Below are 8,774 nucleotides of genomic sequence, written 5' to 3' on the forward strand. Positions count from 1 at the left end.
GAGAAAACTCTCTTATAGATACCAATCAACGTATCTTTAAGGTTGAGCAAAAACTCTGAGACCCCTAGAACCCGTTCTACAGGTACAAAAATCCTTAACCTTAGTTTACCATTGGGGCGGGGATTGCGTTTGGACTTCATGACCACTATACCCTTCAACGCCATGTTTGTTTAAAACTCTTGTGTGTGCATTCATGCATTCATGCATCATTCATTAATAAACAACTAAAAACAAAAAGAGTCTTTTTCGAGTCTTTTTTCAAGGAAACTAAATAACGAACGTTTTGAACTTCATAGAAAGAGAGAAACGGAGAAAGGACTTAAGGATCTATATTATGGATTACGGAAGAAAGAGAGCTAGGAAATACACCTTCAAGATTCCCCAGGTCGAGGAACTGGGAAAGCTCGGAAAACTGGTGGTCAACCCCCAGGCTTTCAAGGAGAAGTATGGAAAACTTCTGCCTTTGCTCAATACCAACATGATGGATGGGATCCTTCCCACCTTGGTACAGTTTTACGATCCAACGTATCACTGCTTCACCTTTCCAGATTATCAGCTCATGCCTACGTTAGAGGAGTACGCTCGTCTGATTGGAATACCCGTGTACGCGCAAGATCCGTACTCCGGTTTGGAAAAGAATCCTGACGACATTATCATTGCTGCAACTACTCCTTTGAACGTAGTCGACATCAGAACTCATATGGTGAGTAGAGGAGGAACTCAAGGATTGCCCTCCAAATTCCTGTTTGATCAAGCTCGGTACTTCGTCAGCATCCAAGATATGAGCGCTTTTGAGGAAATCTTGGCTTTGCTTATCTACGGATTGTTTTTGTTCCCTAACATTAACGATTTCGTCGACATCAATGCAATTAAGATCTTCTTAATTGGAAATCCAGTTCCAACCTTGCTTGCGGATGCTTATCACTCTGTGCATTCAAGAAACCTGCAGCGAGGAGGATTAATCACATGCTGCGTACCGTTGTTATACGAATGGTTCGTTTCGCACCTGCCGAAGTCTAGCACTTTCTGGAACATGAGGGATGGCCTTTACTGGTCACAGAAAATCATATCTCTCACTCATACGGACATTGAGTGGTGTAGTCCTGACAACGACGAAACCAAGATCATTTTCAGTTGCGGAAGTTTTCCCAACATACCCCTTATTGGAACTAAGGGAGGAATTAGTTACAATCCAGCTTTAGCCCGTCGTCAATACGGCTATCCCATGAAAAATATTCCAAGTAACATCCAATTGGAGGGTCTGTTCTTCAAGAACATCGACGATCATGGCAACATGCTGAAGAAGGAAATTGTCCAAGCCTGGCGTCTTGTACACAACAAAGGGAGAAGATTGTTAGGAAAACATCTTTGCATCTCCCTGGATCCTTACCTTCAATGGGTACGCGTCAGAGCATTCAAGCTCAGGATGCCATATCAACATCGAGAACCTATTCCCATAAGGGAACCGATTTACCTCTTCTCCACCGATGTTGAAAAACTGCAAGCGGCATTAAACAAGGTATGCCAAGAAAGGAATTCTTGGAGGAACAAGTATCGAATTGTCAACACGGAAAATGTTGAGATTCAAAACATCCTAAGAAGGAAGGATGAGTTACTTGAAGTACTCGATCGAGAAGTGACACAATCATCACTTTCTCATCATATCCCTCCTGCTTCCTGGATCATCGATCAGCTCACGTCAGAGAACGCTCAGCTCAAGAAACAGAAGAAGATGTTAGAACGTGAAGTCGGCTCTTCATCAAAGTTTTAGAGTCCTTTCTCTCAGTTTCTCTGTATTTCCATTTTCAAAGTGTGTAAAAAACGGCGTTTTCGCTTAATTAATAAAAGTTTGATGTTTCATAACGTAATTATGGTGTTTCCTTGAAAAATATTAACTTAATTGCATATCATACATCGCTTTAGTCGTACGCACTGACACGAGAATTGTCGCGGATCTATTAGTCACTTTCCTTTCTCCAGAAAGAGAGGAGGAGAAGGAGGTGAACCAAGACTTTCAAGCTGTCTCATCCATACAACACCCGTTCAAGTCGCAAGAAAAGAATGGAAGACTTTGAGCAAGAGAATGAAGAACTCAGAGGAAAGATTAATACTATCAAAGGTACTGTTGAAAGACTCAATAGTATGGTAGAAGCCCTGGTAGTTGCGCAGAATCGACCAACGCCAGAAGAACCACAAAGGACTGTGGTTTCCGAGATTGTTTCTACTCCTATTCCTCAGTATACCATGCCGCCTGATCGACCTTGGGGCATGCCGTATAACTTTACTCCAGAAGGGTACATACCTCCAGCTTCTGAAGCTCCAAAAGTCACCATGGATATGCGTCCACCGGAGGGTTACAAACCTCTGGAAATTGAAGTTCCAAGAGCAACGACAATGGGTTTCGCACAACAGAATGCTGAGATACCGAGATCTGCTGTCATGGCTTCTCCACAGCCCATTATGCATACTTTTCCCCCGCAAGGCGGACAAGTATATCATCACGCTCCAAGTGAGGATGCTGGCGTGTATGAAAGATTGGACGAGTTCCAAGAACAGTTTCTGCAAATGCAGAAGGAACTCAAGACTCTCCGAGGACAAGATCTATTTGGAAAGAATGCTGCAGACCTTTGTCTGGTTCCAAATGTTAAGATTCCTCACAAATTCAAAGTACCAGATTTCGAGAAATACAAAGGGAATTCATGCCCACAAAGTCATCTTGTGATGTACGCTCGAAGAATGTCAACTCAGACTGATAATCAACAATTGCTCATTCATTATTTTCAAGACAGCCTGACTGGTGCTGCACTCAAATGGTACATGAACTTGGACAGTTCAGAGATTCGTACTTTTCGAGACCTCGGAGAGGCCTTCGTCAAACAGTATAAGTACAATCTGGATATGGCTCCCGACAGAGATCAACTCCGGGCCATGACTCAAAAGGATAGAGAAAGCTTCAAGGAATACGCTCAGAGATGGCGTGAAGTTGCTGCTCAAATTTGTCCACCACTTGAAGAGAAAGAAATGACAAAAATCTATCTCAAAACTTTAAGTCCATTTTACTACGGACGAATGGTTGCAAGTGCACCAAGTGACTTTACTGAGATGGTAAACATGGGTGTACGTTTAGAAGAAGCAGTTCGAGAAGGACGCTTGAACAAAGAACCAGAATCATCTGTTGGTCCAAGGAAGTATGGAAGTTCTTTCCAGAAGAAAAAGGATCAAGATGTCAGCAATGTCTTGCACAAAATCAAGAAGAAATTCCAACCTCAAGTTGCAACAATAACTCCGGTTGTTAACTCAGCGCCAGCTTATCAACCTCAGGTCTCGCAACAACAAATTCAACAAAGGTCGCAGCAACCTCAGCAACAGGTTCGACCTCCAAATTACAACAATCGGGCTCCAAGGTATCCTGCCTTTGACCCCGTACCAATGCCGTATGCAGAATTGTTTCCAACATTACTGGCAAAAGGACTCATTCAGACAAGGAGTCCTCCAAATCCTACAAATAGTTCCTCACCATGGTATAAGGCTGACCAATCTTGTCCCTATCATCAGGGGGCACCAGGTCACAATATTGAGAACTGTTTATCTTTCAAGATTGACGTCCAACGATTAGTGAAAAGCGGAATGCTATCCTTCAAAGATACTAATCCAAACGTCCAAGCAAATCCTTTGCCGCAGCATAAAGAAGCTTCAGTAAATCTGATAGATCAACACCCCAATGTCATTCAAATCTACGACATTCGTCAGATAGGGGAAAATCTTGTCAAGATGCACGCTAAACAAGCTGGGTACGGTCATGTACCACCTCACAACTACTTCACATGTGAAATTTGTCCAAAGAATAATCAAGGATGTGCCATAGTTCAAGCTGCATTACAAGAACAAATGGACTTAGGATGGATTCAACATATCCGAGTCAGAACTGAGCATGACATCAACATGGTTCAAGGATGTCCAGGAGAATACAAGATCTACAAAGTTGAAGACCTTGAAGGATCGGTAGTCAGGTTCCATAAAACTTTAAATGGACTTGCCTACTTTGGAACAGATTTCCACGCTTACAGTAGATGCGAAATCTGTCGAAGAAATTCACGAGGATGTTTGCGTGTTCGCAACGACATTCAAAAGCTGATGGATGACAATACCATTACTGTTCTTGCCAACAGAGAAGATGATGAAGTCTTTACCGTATCTCCTCAAATTAATCAAGTTGAACCTATGCAAGTTAAGTATGATAGCAGGAAGACAGCAATTGCTCCGTTAGTCATCTACTTACCAGGTCCTGTACCGTATGAGTCCAGCAAGGCTATACCATACAAGTATAATGCTACATTCATTGAAAATGGTAAGGAAATACCATTACCGTCTGTTGTCAACATTGCTGATGTTAGTCGAGTCACCAGAAGTGGACGAGTCTTCAACAGAACAACAGAAAATGTGGAGAAACCTTCGGAGGAAGTACCACATAGGCAAGACAATCATCCGACCAATGCTGTTCAAGCGAAAGAAAATGATGAGATCTTGAAGTTAATCCAGAGGAGTGAATACAACATTGTAGATCAATTACTACATACTCCGTCTAGGATTTCTGTTCTTTCCCTGCTATTGAGTTCTGAAGCTCATAGGGAAGCTCTACAGAAAGTTTTGGAACAAGCTTTTGTAGAACCAGGTGTTACTGTGGGACAATTCAACAACATCATTGCCAACATCTCCGCCGGAACTAACCTAAGTTTCTGTGAGGAAGATCTTCCTGAAGAAGGAGTGGACCACAATCTTCCACTTCACATCTCAGTTGGCTGCATGGGTGATACACTCACAGGAGTCCTAATAGACAATGGATCCTCTCTCAACGTCATGCCTAAATCAACATTATCAAGATTATCTTTCGAAGATTACCCTCTAAGAAAAAGTCATGTCATCGTCAAAGCATTTGATGGATCAAGGAAGTCAGTTTTCGGAGAAGTAGATCTTCCCATAACTATTGGACCTCAGACGTTCAAAATCACTTTCCAGGTTATGGACATTCCAGCACAATACAGTTGTTTGCTAGGTCGCCCATGGATTCATGAGGCTGGGGCAATTACTTCAACACTTCATCAGAAACTGAAGTTCATAAGAAATGACAAATTGGTAACTGTAACATCCCGATTTTTATTAATATTTTTATTAATTATATTAGTAATTATATTGTTTGGTGTTTTTAATAATAACTTATTTATTTAGTTATTATGTGATATAATAATTATTTAAGTATTTAATTATGTGAGTGTTTGTGTTGTTTGACTTAATTGAGTTATTAGAGAGATATAACTAAATGGGCCTAAGTGATAGAAACATAATGGATGGATTGGTGGGTTAAGCCCAATTGACATAAGTGAGATAGTAAGAGAAGGTTAGGGTTTTAGAGGTTACTATTTTCATTTGGGGGAAAAGATAGGAAGAAGAGAAAAGAGGCAAAAGGGAAGAGAACAATGGTGGAAGAGAAAAGCTAGAAGAAACCTCATTTTCGCAGCAAGTTTCAGCATTGAGTCACCTTAGCAAAACGAATGTATCTCTCAATCCAACCGTTGGATCGTCGCGTGGTTTTGACACAACGTTCCTGACTCATAGAGGTAAGTTCTGACCGGAGCGATTTTGATTTTGAGGATTTTAAGTTCATCTGATAAGCTGATTTCCGAACTAGTTTTTAGGTGTGTCTCCAAATTATGTTTGAAGGATTTATTTTGGAGAAAAGCTTAGAGCTATGGTGAAAGATTTCATATTTGCCAAGGTAAGGGTGGGGTTCTTTCATGCTAAAGGGTTGTATGATAGTATGTTATAGTGGGTTTAATTCTATACTTTGATATCCATGTTCTTCTATGTTGCAATTTTGGGTATTTGATGATTGTTGGAATGTGATGATATAAATGTGATAAGTTGTGTGCAATTGATAATCTATGTGTATTAGATTGTTATGTTTGTTGTGAGTAAACCATTGATAGTGAAATAATGGGTTTTGTTATAGAATTGGAAAATAATGGAATAGAAATATAATAGTTGAATTGAAATTAATATAGTTTAATTATTAATTGGATAGTTAAATTATTAGTTGAATTGATTCCAATAAGTCTATGTGATTGGAATATACTTGAACTTGGACCAATTATTCGGTTTATCGGTAAATTACGGTATTTTGAGAAATTGTTTGTAATTGTGTTTTGGCTTGAATATGTATGTTGAAAAATATATATTGTCATGCCAATGATGTTGTTTTGATATTGATTCTTTATGGTTAGTTGGTTAGCATTAATTCTAATGACTAATTGCTTGATGTTGAAAATGTGTGTTCATGTATAATTGACAAAAATGAGAATTAACATGAGATAGTATGATTACTAGTGTTAATTGGATTGTGTGAATCGTAATTGATTAATTGGCCTCTCATATGTGAATGATGTGTGTGTGTTGTGAATGTTGTGTACAATTGGTGGATAATTCATAGAGTTGAATTGTTGTGATATGTGGAAAGTTAAGATGGTAGAGATGATCTTAATTGCATATATTTGTGAGATTGTACATACATTCATATCATAGTGTGCCTTGAAACATAGGTGGAATTGCTTTGAAACACAAGCGTGGCTTGGATTCTAGAGTGAATCGGAAAGCGGTAAACTATATGTTTACATTTGGTGGCTTTGGTCTTGTCCGGATCTGAAGCGTGGCTAGATTCTATATGAATCGGAAGCGGTGGAACTTTGGGTCCATATTGGGTACCACATGCATAGAGTCACATGTCTTGCATTGAGTTACATTGGAGTTATGTGATGTTTGAATATATGTAATTATGTGATTAGGTGATTGTTATGTGTGCATGAGATGTGATAATTAAATTTGGTGATGTTTGATACATGATTTTGGTGATATATGTAAATGAAACGTATATGATGAGAATGCAAATATATATATGTATTAATGATATATGTATATATGTGGAATATATGAACCATGTTTTGCCATTGTTGATAGTTGTATTAATTTACGTTGTGATTATGAAGTATATGTTATTATGTGCTTGAATGACATACTTGTAAACTTGAATACATTGTTATAGTTGATAGTTAACATTATTGTTGTGATGCAAATTGCTTATATTGAGAAGTGGTGAATTGTGTATGATTTTATCTTTGCTATATGTATTATCATACTTTCCTTTATAATGTTTGATATCTCACCCCTTCTGCTGATGTTTCCCCTACCATGGGAAATGGGCAGGTACTCAAGTATAGCTGTGGAAGTTTGTAGATTCACCGTGTCTGGTTGGTGTGTCGCTCTGATACGTAGCACTCGGGGGTTGTCTATATTGTTGTTTCTATGTTGTTCATGTTTTAGTTGTTGAGTTCCAAATTGGATAATGAGAAGTACTATGATGTTTGAAGTTGTTTCCGATTAAATAAGATGATTTGTTTATAAATTCGAATGTTATGATTCCGCTGCATATTAAAATGAAGTTGGTTTGTCTAAGAGCTGTTATAGGTTGTTTTGTGCTTCTCTGAGATTAAAGTGCTATGTATCTGTTTATGAGTTGTTTATAGGAAGTAAATGTGATATCCCAAATGCATTGTTGATAGTTTTTAAAATACTCTGATTTCTCGCATGATATTTTTGGGTAGAATTTGGGGTGTTACATTAGTGGTATCAGAGCAGGTCGGTCCGTCCGGCCATGTTGTCGAGTCAGTTGAGTTGTGTGAGAGTTGAATGATGTTAGTGTTTTATTCCTTAGTACGCGACATGTGTGTGAAACACTGTTGGTACTTGTTCGTTTTGTTGCAGGGTTAGTTTGAGCGAAGTAGGGAAGAAGCTGTGCTTCTTGGATATGTTTCAGTTGTAAGTTTTTGGTGCAATATATTTCTTAAGGAGACAGAGCAAGCAATGTAGAAGTTTGTTGGTTTCCGAATTCGAAGGTAACATGGATTTAAGATTTTGGTTGTTTAACAAGTCGGAACGTCTTGGAATAAGGACAATTGTTATAAGATGGAATTTAGGAAGTTGTCATATTCAGCATTATTGGTGGACTGTGAAGTTATCAGTTTAAGTAACTGTTGCGTAGGATGTTGACGTAAGAATAATTATTAAGCGACGAATTACGGTAGACCTTGTCAAGGGATCCTTGGCAAGAGATTGGAAAAGTTGTCGAAGTTGTTGGAACGTTCAAGTCGGAGTTAGAAATGCGAAGGGACGAGTATGATTCCAAGAATAAAAAGTATTGATAGTGGTGTAAAGGAATTATGTTCTAATGTTATCACAAGGTGTGTGTTAGCATGTTCAGATGATTTTGGGAGTTAATGAAGTATGGTACTTTTGGTGACGTAAAGGATTCTATTGCAGTTAAGTAACGATGGTTTACGCTACCATTATGGTTGTCGGCTATCTATTGACAAATTGAGGAACTGATCACCCTTAATCTCTTGTTGATAGTAGACGGAATCGTATTGGAATGAGATAGACTTGTCTTACCAGCTTGATAATATTGGAAGTGAATAAGTCTGTGCAAGATGGTGCGATGTTGTTTAGGTTGTTTGCAACTTTGGATGTTCATGAGGAAATAACGATTGGGGGATTATCGATAGTTGGCGCATTTGCATAAGTGTTTCCTGAAGATGTAAGTGATTTACCATCAGAAAGAAAAGTTGAGTTTTCGATCGATTTAGTTCCTGGAATTAGTCTTGTATCGAGGACTCCATATAGGATGTCTGCTTATGATGTTGAAAGAGTTGAAGAGTCAACTTGAAGAT

This window comes from Vicia villosa, linkage group LG3 (assembly GCF_029867415.1).
Source record: "Vicia villosa cultivar HV-30 ecotype Madison, WI linkage group LG3, Vvil1.0, whole genome shotgun sequence".
Lineage (NCBI taxonomy): Eukaryota > Viridiplantae > Streptophyta > Magnoliopsida > Fabales > Fabaceae > Vicia > Vicia villosa.